Source organism: Manacus vitellinus, unplaced genomic scaffold, assembly GCF_001715985.3.
Source record: "Manacus vitellinus isolate BGI_N305 unplaced genomic scaffold, ASM171598v3 scaffold_17_pilon, whole genome shotgun sequence".
NCBI classification, from domain to species: domain Eukaryota; kingdom Metazoa; phylum Chordata; class Aves; order Passeriformes; family Pipridae; genus Manacus; species Manacus vitellinus.
The window spans coordinates 1,263,234-1,276,664 of record NW_021939256.1 but is presented as its reverse complement, the minus strand read 5'-3'; the positions used below and the strand labels follow the sequence as shown (position 1 = coordinate 1,276,664).

The 13,431-nt window shown below is 41.1% G+C and overlaps 1 protein-coding gene across 1 annotated transcript in view; it reads left to right on the top strand.

Moving 5' to 3' along the window:
* The first annotated feature begins 34 nt into the window (after positions 1-34).
* LOC103753623 (zinc finger protein 516) overlaps positions 35-13,431 on the top strand; it is a 41,698-nt gene continuing 28,301 nt past the window's right edge. Inside the window, exon 1 of the mRNA XM_029958886.1 lies at positions 35-121. The gene's annotated coding sequence lies outside the window, so the exon portion shown is untranslated. The remainder of the gene's footprint in view (positions 122-13,431) is intronic.

The following is a 13,431-nucleotide window of genomic DNA, read 5'->3' as shown; positions in this document are numbered from 1 at the left end:
GAGAAACGTGTAATTTTAAGCAAAAGCTGAATGGCATAACATGGGTTGATTTGAGAGGAGGAGTTTTTCTCAAGATGTGTCAGATTTCCCTTGTGTCCTCATCCCTGCACGTGACGAGTGGGTAGGTTGATATCTGAGAGTTTTATTTTGGAGGATGTGTGCGTCTTGATTTTTGACCATTGCTTTCCTGCGGGTGTGTTAAGGCCCTGTGTGTCCTGGACCAAGCAAGAGGATGCTGACCCTGAGGGAGGGCAGTGACCGACAGCTGCCCCCTGTCAGCCTCGCAAGTAGATGGGACAGGGGGAACATTGGGGAGCACGCTGTTGCATGCGGGGCAGGTGCACGCAGGTCAGGGAAGGGTGTTGTGGCAAGCAGGGTGTGTGCACACATGCAGGGCAGGGATGGGGTATATTGCATTGCTGCATGTGAGCCAGACGTGTGTGCCTGTAGGTCCTACTGGGTATGTGTGTGTACAGCAGAACCGGGGTCCCATGGGTGCCACAGTGTGAGATTGCTTCACTGAGGCAGGTGCACGTGTGTGTGGCGTGGGGTCTGTGTCCCACAGGCAGGTGCGGGTGGTAATGTGCCTTGGGTGCTGGGACAACCCCCCCGTACTTGCCCGCCAGGCTGGCTGCTGCTAGTGGGCCAAAAATAACTGTATTTTAAGAGGTGTTTGGTATTTTGAGGGAAGCAGTGCCAGGGAGGGTAGTGGTGATGGGAGCAGAAGTTTCATCGAGATAGGGAGTACTTTGGTAATTTTGCTCAGGTAGTTTTGTCTGCGGCAGCCGGCCAGGATGTGTTGTCTTTCAGTGGATGCTACTGCTTTGTTTCCCACCAGTGTGTCCTTTGCTTCAGTCACGCGAACCCACAGTCATGTGCTGCTCTGTGCACCCCATTGTGTCCCACCTAGGTGGGCCACAGTGGTTTTTGGAGCTTCCTCCCTGGTGAGACTGGAAGCTGGTTGCATAGGAGCACCAGCGGTGTAATTAGTGTCATGGTGTGGTTATTGCAGGAGACATCTTCAGTTTTACAAGAGTAGCTGCCATAGCTGTCTTGAATGCGCTCTGTACAATAAAGTAATTTGTGTGAGGCTCTGTGTTACTGGTGCGTGCACACCTTTACTAGCTCCTGGTGTAAAGTGGTTTTTAGATATCTCTAAAAATTCTTGCCTGGGGTTTGCTTTCAAGCCTTTAGTTCATATAAAACTGAGTGGTGTTGAAGTGACATCTAGTTAGTGATAAGTGCTATGTTGTCTGTGTGAAAAACAAGGCATCATAACCCCCCTTTAAATTGTTCAGTTTAATATGCAAAGGTAATGCCTACAGGGGAAAAAAAAAGAAAAAAATAAAGCATCAGTGAGAATAAGAATTGTACTAAAGAATGATCTTAAACATGTTTAAAGAGAGGAGTGGTCTTTGTTAGCATGGCCCCTGTCTAACTGTGTCTGCCTGGAATGGAGCAACAGGAGTGACATTCAACTTTTGTAGATTAAAGTTTCCCTGTGACAATGTCTAATGTCTTTGCTTTAAAAATTAGGTTAATCATATGATTTTATAGTTGGTCATAGTATTGTGCTGTCACCAAGATTTAACAATAGCAATTATCAGTACAGAACTACTCACTGAAGGGATTGAAAATGATTGTGTCACCATTCTGAATTTATGCCTATTGAATTGATCCCTTATTTTAGCAAAGGAGGGTTTTTATGTCTTAACACTTTACAGATCACCTTAAGAAGCTGTGTCCTTGGCTTCAGTTGACTGAAAAATGAGTTATCTTTAAAATGCACCCTGCTGTGGGTGTTTGCACAAGAAGAGTATCTTGGAAGAGTATTGTCATAGAAATTATGTAGTCACCAACTCTTGCAAAGTTTGGGCAATCTGTTTATTTGAATTTCTTTGTTAAGGCCTTTGTGTACAGGTGACTTCAACAGTTATCTGTAGTTATCTGTGATCCTCACTGGTGAGTTTTATGCTGAGGTCCCATCTAATGAAGGGCATCTATATTTAGTGTGATCCAAAACCTGTCAGCTTTGAAGGCCTCACTTCTGTGAAGACTTAAATTTGTGCCAAGAAGTTCCAGGATTTCTCTGGGATTACATACAGTATGCAAAATGATCCAATGCCTAAGATTTTGTGAGACTAGTGATGAAGTCTGTATATGTGTACTTAAATTGGAAATCTGGATTTGACTATACTGTTTCTTAAAGTCATCAAAATAGAAAGCTGAAATGCAGAGTGCTTGCGTTTTGCAGGAAGCAACTTGTCCAAGCTTGCAAATTTTACAAGAAAATGTGCCCGTTTAAGTTTTTGAGACACAAGTATGAATTTGTAGATACATACCTTTTAAGCCTGAATAGGCATTTGATTTCTGCAGTGAAGAGGGAAATGGACTTAGTGCTGTTTTTCACATAAGTATGATGTTCCTCAATTGGGTAAAAGCGTCTACAACTACCCTGTAAATTGACTTGTTGCTTGTGAACCCAGTGCTGCCCCCTAATAAGCACTCTTGCCACTCCCACTGCATACTGGGAGTTGTGTGAAGGTGATGCTGTGTGGAATTACAGTTTCTGTATGCAAATCTGAAATCCTTAGTTATATCAGCAGTTAATCAGCTAAAACTTACTATAGTCATTTGTTTTTTTTCTGTAGCCATAAACTTAATTGATACCTCATCACAGTGTGGCAAAAAAAAAAAAAAAGGAAAAAAAAGTCTCATTTATTTGATTAGTTATTTGCAATACAGATATTTGAAACTTGGAGCAACATTGTTTTTTCAAAGCAGACATCTTACATGCTGCAAATATTTATACACTAGTGCTAGGATAAAGCTGTTCTGATTCAGACACTGAAGGCAAAATTCTGTTGTTCAGTTACTCACTATAACTGCACAGAAACTCTCTGGGTGTCCCCAGTACAGTACTTGGGAGTTAGAACAGCTTAACAGACAACAGTATTTCTTGACTGTCACTTCTACGTTAGAAGTAAATGAAACTTCCTTTCCTTTTCCAGCTGGAGTGATTCTAGTAAATATTATGTTAGTGAGCCTGCATTAAAACCTACTAGTGGATTATGGTCTAGGTAGTTAACACTGCCATGGCTTTCATTAGGATGATGACTTCATTGCAAGTGTTTACTTTCATTACCTAACTGTTAGTCAGCAAATGTTCCTTCTCTTGATCTGCTGAACCTGCTTAGCCATTTGAGCTAGTGAGATCTGTTTTGTTTTTTTTTTTTTTTAATGTGATGATTACTCAATGCTGGTTGTTCATTTTTTGATGTTGTTTACATCTTGGTTATCTATAGAGGCCCATCAGCGTTGTTACACACTTCGTGTTAGCAGTTTCTCCTTGTGTTCCTGAAACTGTATTACAGCAACAGCGCTTATGCAAACGGACTCAGGGCATTAAGCGTGTGTTCTGAGATTAAATTAGTGTGTGGATGGACAATACTTGCATCTCTTAAGTTGCTACCAAACTATTTATTGCCTAATAAATTCTAGCAGGTATAATAGGAGTAGCACACAGCTGCTCTAAAATAAGTTGTTTGATTACCGCTCCCGAGTTGTGAGCTAACATTGCACACAGTGCCCGTTGCAGGGACACTGGAACAGGGGCTGCTGAAGACTCTGGTCTAAACTGTTTTGAGTCATGGAGGAACAGAGGCTCTTTGCTCTTGAAGATTCAAGACTTCTGATGACTACTTAAAATTAATTTTTGCTAACCTTTCATTTAAGTCATTGCTTATGGGAAAGAATTTGTATCAGCAGGTTATTGCGTAGCTTAACGCTTGTTCAACAAAATCCACGTTTCATTAAGGGCTGTTGCAGAAGCTGTAAGCCATGCATTGCTGTTGTACACTTGTCGTAAACCCAAGGTAACTTAGTAGGGTGACTTTGAATTTACAGTGGTGTGTGTGGGGATGAATTTAGCACACAGCACTTAGCTCCTAATTAAAGCTTATAGTATTACATCCTAATCAGGGCACTCTTAGAATCTCTAAGAAATTACTTTTTTCTTTGTCTGCTCTTCTCCCTTTTCTTTCTTGCCATCTCGCTGTATGGTGTTGGGAGCTGGCTACTCCATGTTGGGGCTGTCATATTTATGTCCCAAAGGAGATGTTTTCCAGCAGCATGCTCCAAATTGCAAAGTAGAAGAATTCTGTGGCTCTCCAAATCTTTAAGGCCAGTTTCTAAAATGATCTAGCTTTTAATCTTCTTTTCGAAGTATAACAGAAACTACAAAGCATATGTAATTACAATTTGTAGCTATTTTTAGACTCCTGACATGTTTCATTTGTAGTATAATGATAAAAACAAATACTCAGCACAGAGGCTAGATAGACAATTTTCAAACCAACAGCATCCGCTCCAGCTACACTGTGTGTATTTCCTACGTGTTTCCTTTGGTCCTTTTTTTGTTTTTCTCTTTTGGCTGGGAGTATACCGAAACTGTATGTCTCAGTACATGCTGGGGGGTGCAGAGAAAACGAGAGCTCTCTCTATCGGGCAGGTCCTGTTGGGAGTGTGTGCTGAAAACCGGATCGTATGTCAGTGAGTTTTAACGTATTGCACAGACACAGACACACACACACACACATGCACGCATGCTTTGCTTTTCTGGCAGGTATAATAAAGGAAGAACGGTGAGTTGGCTTGTCACTATTTTTACACTGCATAGAAATGCCTGTGTTGTCTTATTACGGGGATGAAGCTGACTGAATAGTAATTTTTCCTTGTCTTTTAAAAAAAAGATGGTGAGCAATGAAGTGGTGTTAGTTTTCAGTAAAGAAAGAGGGAGAGGGGCTGGTGAAAACTGAGGTGTTTTAATCACAATTGTAGCCTAATTTTAAAATAATCGCATTTATTTATTTAAAAATAGATTTGGGAATGAGATTAGCCATGTTCTTTGTTTTTAAAAGGGTAACGTGTGTGCACTCACCATATGGTAGCATTTAACCCATATTGTATGAGCTGACAACAAGTCACATTTATACTCTGATTTATTTCAGTGTTTCAGAATGTTCTTTTTCTGAAATCTAGTACAATAAATGATGCATTTAGGATTGTGCAATGTAATTGTCTTTAACTGTTTTGCCTCATTGTTACAATGATACCAGGTTCATGAGTAAGCAATATTTTTCCCTTCTGAAATAATTTCCTTAAGACATAGTTGGTCTCTGAATGTTGAAATGATTTGCGGGAAGAGTTATGAACAATAGCCGGTGACACGGTGTGTTGTAAAGGGTTGCGGGGCGAGGTGTTACAGTCTCTGCTGGCTGAAACTAGAGCTGCTCCTTTGATGGTTGAGTATGTGCTTGCAAAGACTTTCTCTCCTCCCCCCCCTCATCCCCCCCACTCCCTTCACACAGAGGTTGCTTAGTTGTTTATTTTAATGGATGCTTTCTGGCTCCCTTCGTGGTAGACTGGGAGGCACCTGTATTGGTGAGCTGGTGCCATTATTGGCAGCCACAAGTATGATAAAACCATGAATCAAGTGGCTTAAGGATTGACTTAAACTATGCAATTAGGGAAATAAGATATCTTATTTTCCCTTTGGATTTGGAGCCCCTGGGAGTTTTATTTTTAGGCTCTTTTTCCCCTGTGCCATTCTAGCTATGCATATCTTCAGCATTTTAGGAGGTAAGGCTCTACTCTGAGGTCCTGAGGTGCGCAGTGAATAGGAGTTGGCCCCATACGGTTCTCGCGTGAGAACTTTCAAAAGTCAGCGGCGCTCCTCAGTGAGGTACCAGTTGCTCACCATCTGTCTCTTAAAGTTGTTTCTTTTAACCTTGAAATTCTAAAATATTTCAACAAGGTTATTCATGTGTTTGTGTGAAGTGTCTATAAGTGTACTGAAAAACTGCTAAGCTTCTAATTTCAACGTAGTGTTTGAATGCTAATGTATACCAATTAGGAATGGCTGACGTTGTAATTTATAGAAGTTGAAAGGAGCATTAAACACCACCCTTCTGACACTAAATACAGCCTTTCCTCCTGTGTGTAACAGTGTACGTGAATCCAAGGGTCTGTCTTCCAGATTGTTGTGCTAGCACATTGATACTTCCTTGGATAAACTACTGGTCTTGTGTATTATCACGTCAGTCCCTTTGCAACATTCTGTGTGTAACTGTACCTTTGGCTGATTAACACAATGCTGTCTTGGTACTGTTTTTGATGGGTCTGTGAATGCTTATTTTAAGACCGTTTTTAGAGAAGTGTTTTCATAACTATAGAAAAAAGCTGTACAAAATGTATAAATACTTACTTTAATTAGATTTGCTCTGCTTGTCTCTTTTTTTTTTTCCCTCCAGGTAAATTTTACCTCTGTAATGAATGCTGTTATCTTCAATGCATAATTTATATTGACATTAATAATGATAGTTGGAGAATGTTTTAATGCCAGTTTGAGAAAACAAGACAATTTATGTTGATAACCTCGGTCCCATTGAATTGGAACAGATTTTAGTAGAGAGCTGTGACTATTGGTGGTATGGTGAAATAACCCACTTCTTCTTCTTGTGGCAAGCATATTGGAGAGTTCATCTTATCATGAGTGGTACATACCAGGTGTCAAGTGACATGCCAGACACACAGCTTTGCTTCTGAATGACTCCTTCCAATTAGAAAGTAATGGCTTTAACGGGATCAGCCGAGTAATCGGAGTCTCTCAGTTCTCCAGTGCCAGGAGGTGTATATTTGCAAATGTTATTTATTTATCTGCTTTATAATGAGTTGCAAAATTGTTGGTAAATTTGAGGGGTGGTGGAAATACTATGTGGAAATTGTGGGATTAATGGTTTAGCAGTTGGGATTAAAAATAGTCTCCGCAAATTACCCTGTTGATACTGAAGCCAGAATCTGTTAATGGGGTTACAAGCAGATTGGTTTATCGGTCATTTATTTTCTAGGTTGATTAGGGATTATAGGTTGCCATCACAAAAGTAAGCAGTGAAAAAGGCGAGGATTGCTAATATTTCACTTCAAAGTTTTGTGCACTTAAAAGGAGCGTGTCTAGAGCTGAGAAGTTGTTTCTAGACTGTGGGCAGCCTTTCCCCCCCACATTTTTATACTCTGTAATAGACGTCTAAGGAGACTTAGTATTGTAAAAGGGTGGGTTGGCTTGTTAAAAGTCTGAAAAATGGAGCAAAAGCAGTAAAATTATCTGTGAAATTTGTGCAGGCCACCAAACACAAAATTTTAAAAACCTCTTGCTGAGTTGCCTGTTGTTGTGTCTTCCGTTCCGGTGCAGAACCTAGGGCATTTTTTAGTCATGACAATGTATATGATGTGCAGTCTATACAGTAGACTGGTGGCTTCTGTGTGTCCTGTTCTAACTTGCAAACAAACTGTGTGTACCTCTGCATAACAAAATCTTTTTAACTGCCACCTGTATATTGCAGGTCACGTGTTCGTCTCCGAATTAGGGATAGACTTGCAAATTGGGGCATCCCCTCTGAGTTCTCATAAAAAGATGAGAGCCATGATGGAGCCCTTTAGATATTACTCTTATTTTCTGCTGTCTAGCTCAGGAGATGCTGTGACTTTCACACTCTTTGCTACCTTGTACTGGTGTACAGCTTGAGATAACCTAGTGACGTTTATTTGGCTTTTCAACACTTGCCAAGTGAAATGCAATGAAATGGCAGGTGAAGACTTCTGCAACTTTTTAGCTAGATTTGGAGCACTGCACAAATTGGTGGAAAGACTCATAACTGTTTTTGTGTCCTTGGCTCTGACAGAAAATAAGGGGGAGAACAAGAAGTTTAAGAAGAGGAATGCTGACTTGGTTTGATAGAGGAGTGGAAGATACTAGCTAAAGAGGAATCCACTGGAGACTGACCAGTTTGGCAGGCTGGTGAAAGGGAAGAAAATGGGTTCTTAAGATAGATCAGGCCAGTTTCATATCCTTCTAAAAACGAAGTCCTCTTCTTTCCTTACAGAAAGCTTGTCCAAGCCTCCTGCAGGCTCTGGGACTGGTATCCAAGGATCAAGACTTGTGTTACTGGACTGGAGAGTAAGACACGTTTACCTGCTTACCGTGGCTCTTCTGTGAGTTTTGTGCTCCTGGAGGGCAAGAGAGAGAGTGTAATGGACTTGGTGAAGGATGAGCAGCCCAGGACAGTGGCAGGGTCAGGAAGTTTGTGTGAAGTTTGTTTCGAGTCTCTTGCAGTTCATTGTGCAGACCCAGTGCAGGTTGCTCTGCATTGTGTTGGGAGCCTTCAGCAGTCCTGCTGGCTCAGTAGGGTTGGGAACACTGCTCTGAGTTGGTACTTTCTCTGTGCAGGAAAAAAAACCCCATTGCTCAGGAGAAAGAAAAATAATTTTGTGAAGAAGTAATAAAGATGCTCTTCACACATCATCTTCCCTACTTTCCTTCCATGCTGTTAGGGTCTAATGGATTTTGACTAGGATGACTCAAGTTTTCTTGTGGAGTCTTACAGCAGCTCTGTGAGGTTTATTGAAGACCAGATAACCAGAATTACTCCTTGTGTAATTCCACCCACGAGTAAGGTAATTACAGCTTGCGTTTGGGATAGCGGAGCTATGCCAATAGGAGGTGGTTCACTTGTAAAGGTCTCTCAGCTGTTTCATGGCTACCATCAGCATCGATCTCTTCACTTAGAGGCAGTGAAGAGCTAGTACAGGCAGAAGCTGTAGTAAAAGCTGGAGGAGAGGAAGACGGAGTGAGGAGCTGAACATAGCGTTAAAGGAAAATAGAATAAGGTCATGCAGAAATAAGGAGGAGAAAATGGGTATTTGGAGAAGCTATGTATGTCCAGGAAGACCACTGAAGGCAGAGAACCAGTTTCCCCTATACCTAGAGACACTGAGTTTCTGTAGGTAGGTGTCTTTATACTTCGTTTCATCAGAAATTACCATGGCAGGAATCTGTAGTTATCTGTGTTAAGGTATTAAAAGAATAATTCGCTCTTGGTGATGGTCTCTACCATCCCACAGCAGCATGAGAACGAGATGAGAGTGTGCAGAGCAGCGTAGGACCAGGGTATTGGAGATACCTGGTGTTTTGTCTGGTGTCTAGCATGTGTGATCCTGCTTCATCACCAGGGGTCCTGGGAAATATTAGAGTGGTAGTGGGGTTTGTGGAGAAACCTTAAGCATAGAAGAGGAGGTTGGCTGACCACATGTGTTTGCATGTGCATGAGGCAAATGAATTTTTCTTCTGTGTAGTTACTTCGTAACAGAGTTAAGACTTGGTTTCTACTGCACAAATCATCATTCATTGAAGACCCTTTTCCTGTCTCCTGTCCCTCAGATGTGCTTGGCTCTGCAGTCCCCTTTTATCAACTGCTGCACACTTCTGAACTTGAGCTGGTGTCAACATTCAAAACCTGAAGGTGGCAGAGACTTGGGATGAGTGGGTGGATATGGCACGCTGAGCATGAGAGTTTTTGGAGGAGGAATATGAAGTGGAGCAGGTTTGCGTTCAGGATGAAAATGGGAGCACTCTGAGTGTTGCAAGGGCCCTGTGAGAAGGACGAAGCTGTGCTGAGAAACCAGGCTGTTGGCACAGAAGGGTTGGGAGGATATCAGCGGGGATACTAGCAGCCACCTAAGGCTGATTAATTTTTAGCACTGGTAGCAAACTTCCTTAAAAAAGGAAACAAAGAAATTGCTGTGAATGAATGGGATTTGTTAGGACTAGCTAGGTTTGTGAAAGATGTGTGTCAGCAAAACCAACCATTAAAAAAAAAGCACTTGGGAAGTCTGTTATTCATCCTCCGTCTTTTCTGTGAATGCTGTGATGAATCTGTCCTGAAAGCACATTTTCTAGACGTGACTTTTACTGCTACAGCCTTAACTCTGATTAGTTTTACGAAGAATGTGCTGGGTATAACATTTCTGGTCTCTTAAAAAGAAGTAGTGACTTTATGTTTTTAGCGTTATGAAGGAGATAAAATGAGGACTTGCAGCACTTCCTTTTTCCAGGCTTCTTTGGTTTTGATAACTTCCTTTTGCTAACAGTCATCCTCTAAATCTAACCACATGATGGTCAGGTAAAGACGTATGGGAACACAGCAGGCATCTGTTTTTATCTGACACAAAGTCAGTGGTTTAGGTTTACAGAAGATTACGATTTATCAAGAGAGTATAATTATAAACTGTTGTCATACGGTGGCACCCAGTAGCAATGATGATCTGTTGCTGCTGTTCTGGGATGTGTACAAACACATTGTAAGAATAAGTCCCAGGACTTGATTTTATCTTCTCTGTGTACATGTGGTTGTATGGATCCATTAATGGGGTCATTAAAGTTCTCCAAAGCATATCTGCTGTCAAATTAAATACTAATAAATGTCTGTTAATTATCACAGCCCTCTTCACAATAATAAGCTATTAGAATTGAATTTACTGTGCCTTTTACTAGAGTGGGGGGAAGCCAACCTCAGCGTTTGATCCTCATCTGGTGTTTGAATGGGTATACACAATACAAGGCAAAAAATTTGGCCACAGTCTTCCTGGTGCTGATGGCTACCTGTGTGGTGATGCCATGGAAATGTTTTCTGCTCTCCTCCAAACTCAGCTGATTTCTGTGCAGGAATTAGTCCTGCCCCAGGGTTGCAGGAAAACAGCACCATGGGGCTCTGGGTCTGCATCACTTTGTGGGTGCCTGGAAGTGTGGTCAATGCCAATGTCCTTGGGTCATCCCAGAAGTTAACCTGCCAGCTACCTAGAAAAAATGAGGGTAGTTCTTTAGCCCTCCCTCTTTGTGTCAGTTATAGAGAGGTAGTAGTGAAAAGATGACAGTGATAAGTCACACAGGAGATGAGAGTGACCAACGAGGAAAACATTTGGCATGCCATGTAGTATGTGTATACCCATGCGAGTACAGCTCTGGCCCTTGGGGTAGAGTATTGTTTATGGAATTTACTTTCACTTCAAAGATATTGTGCTTTTGCAAACAGCAGCAGCAGCAACTTTTTGGTTTTGGTAATTCAGCCTATTAGTAAGAGCTACGTGGCATATGTGCAGATACAAAGCTTAGTTTTATGTACTTTCTGACCAGTGCAGCTGGGAGTGAAGCGGTGCTACAACCCATGGACATGTAAGTGGCATTGTAGTTTCTTCTAGGCAGTGTTTAGAAAATGATACAAATTCTACCACTTTAGGACGTTACATCAGTGTGACCCCAGAGACTAAGCCTTGCTCAGTTGCTCTGCATTTCGGCAGTGTTGCTCCAGTGACTTCAGTCACGTTAATTTAAATTTACATCAGCATGTGTGAGACTAGAGCTTGGCTTTAGGTGTACTGAATATGCACTGTGGCATAGAAAGTGTAGCAGGATGGCAGGGAACTGGGCTAGCAGAAGGAGATACACTCATGGTATTTGTCTTGTGCCTCTCTGTACTTACTTCAACCTTGTACTCCCTGAGTCATTTTAATCCTGGTATTGGTAGGTACGACCTACACTGAGGTTATTCCTACCTTGAGGTCATGGCATAGGATCATGTATCTCACTTTCTGACAACTTTTTCAGTAACCCATACTGCCTTGTAGGTTGATGATGAATTCATGGCTTTTAGGGAGTCATGTCTGTTCCTGTGCATGTGCACATGCACACACCAGTACAAAATAACACCTTCAAAGCCCTCACTGAATAATCTTTACTGACATCAATGAGCACTTCTTACTCATCTGAGGAATCTCACTGACTTGAGAGGCACTTTCTTGAGTAGAAGTTTGCCAGTGTTAGCAATGGTTGCCCAGCCTGGCCAAATAGAGTGGTATTATGACTTAGTCATCCTAAGCTTGGCATTGCCTGGGCAAACACACATACAAAAATTAAAAAAAAGGTTGGTGTTATCAGGCCAGGACTTGAAAAATATGAAATTGTTGGTTCCATATCTGTTATTGATGCTAGCCACCTGTTTAAAGTCATGCAAACAGAATACCTACAGCCTTGTAGGTACAAGTGCCTCTTTGGCCACACATAATGATGTAGAACATTTTGTATTTATGACAGTGCACTTCTGTCCCCTTACCTCCTTCATGACATTGTGGGCTTGAATTCTCCTCAACTCTCTGTCATCTCTACCCACTGACATGGAGAATTCAGGGGTGTAGTTCAGGCCAGTTTGGTCCTCTGTGCATACAGGATATAGACCTGCACGCTTTGAATGTATTTGTTTAAACAAGAGGTCAGTTGTTAACAGAAAATGGTACATGACTTCTTGGGTCATGGGAAAGCGAAGGCAATATTGTCATGACTGCTTTAGAAACAGATTGTTTCCTGTAGTTCCTCAAATAAAACAGAAGACACTAGCTAAGCACTATTAAAAAAAAGTTCTTGCTAGCTGGAATAGCAGTAAGTGTAGATGAACTTAATGGCAAACATAAGAATGTAGTTTAATGGAGTGACTTCAGAATCCTGTAGTTGTTCAGTATTTCTGCTTCTTTTTTCTTGGTAAAGAGCAGATTTCAGGTTTTTTTTTCTTTTTTTTTTCCTTCTCCTAGTTTTGCAGAAGTAGGTTATTTGTAGTCCTCTATAGTTTTGAGGTTATGCGTTAGCAAGCATCATATTATTAACCCTTGCAAGTAACTGTTGATTTTTTTTTTTTTTGCGTAGTATAAACATAGTATATGCCTGTACATGTGGAAACAAAAGTCAGAGATTTATTTTAAAGCTACAAAGGTGGATATGTGGTGTTGGCAAGAACTAGAGTGTACCCTAAGGCATCCTTATGTTGCCAGTTGGGATTTAAGCTCTTATACTAGTAAATTTTATTGTCTAGGTTAAAAGCCAAATTCATTCAACCAAATTAATCTCTGGTTCTTTTCCAGTGTTGGCAGAGTTTAACCAGGGACAAATGTAGCTGTTTGGTTAAACATTAAAGGATGCTATTGGTTTGATATTTTTAACTAATATTAGAGTGAGTTCAAAATGAAAATAGGTTTTGAAGTTTTTGCATGGGGTTGCCATGCTACCAATAACAAAATTGATCTATATTTATTTATTTATTTATTTAATCAACGTACTTGCCATGAGTACAAAGCTTGTAATTTAACACTCATCCTTGCTCTGGCAAGCTGATCCACGTAGGCAGATGCTAATGGCCCCTTGGAAGTCTATTGAACTGACTGCAAAGATTCGCTCATGTGGGTCAGCCTGTACAACTGGGGGTTTAGTTTCAGAGGCAATTAACGATTCACTATTGCCTAATTTTGGAGCTCAAATAATTGCTTTGCAATCAGTACTTCTGTTTGAAATGTTTCTAACTAGGATGTTAAAAGCAGGTAGTTTACAGGAAGTGGCAGGAGAAACAGTTTGTCTACAGCTTAAAACTGCTGTATTTATGTATTGGCATAATGTGTGTCATCCATCCATAAGTTTATGGATTTAAAGTCCTCCTGGAAGTGTCACAGATCTGCAGTGCCCCCAAGCACTAGATTTAGCACTTGATGCTCAGATGT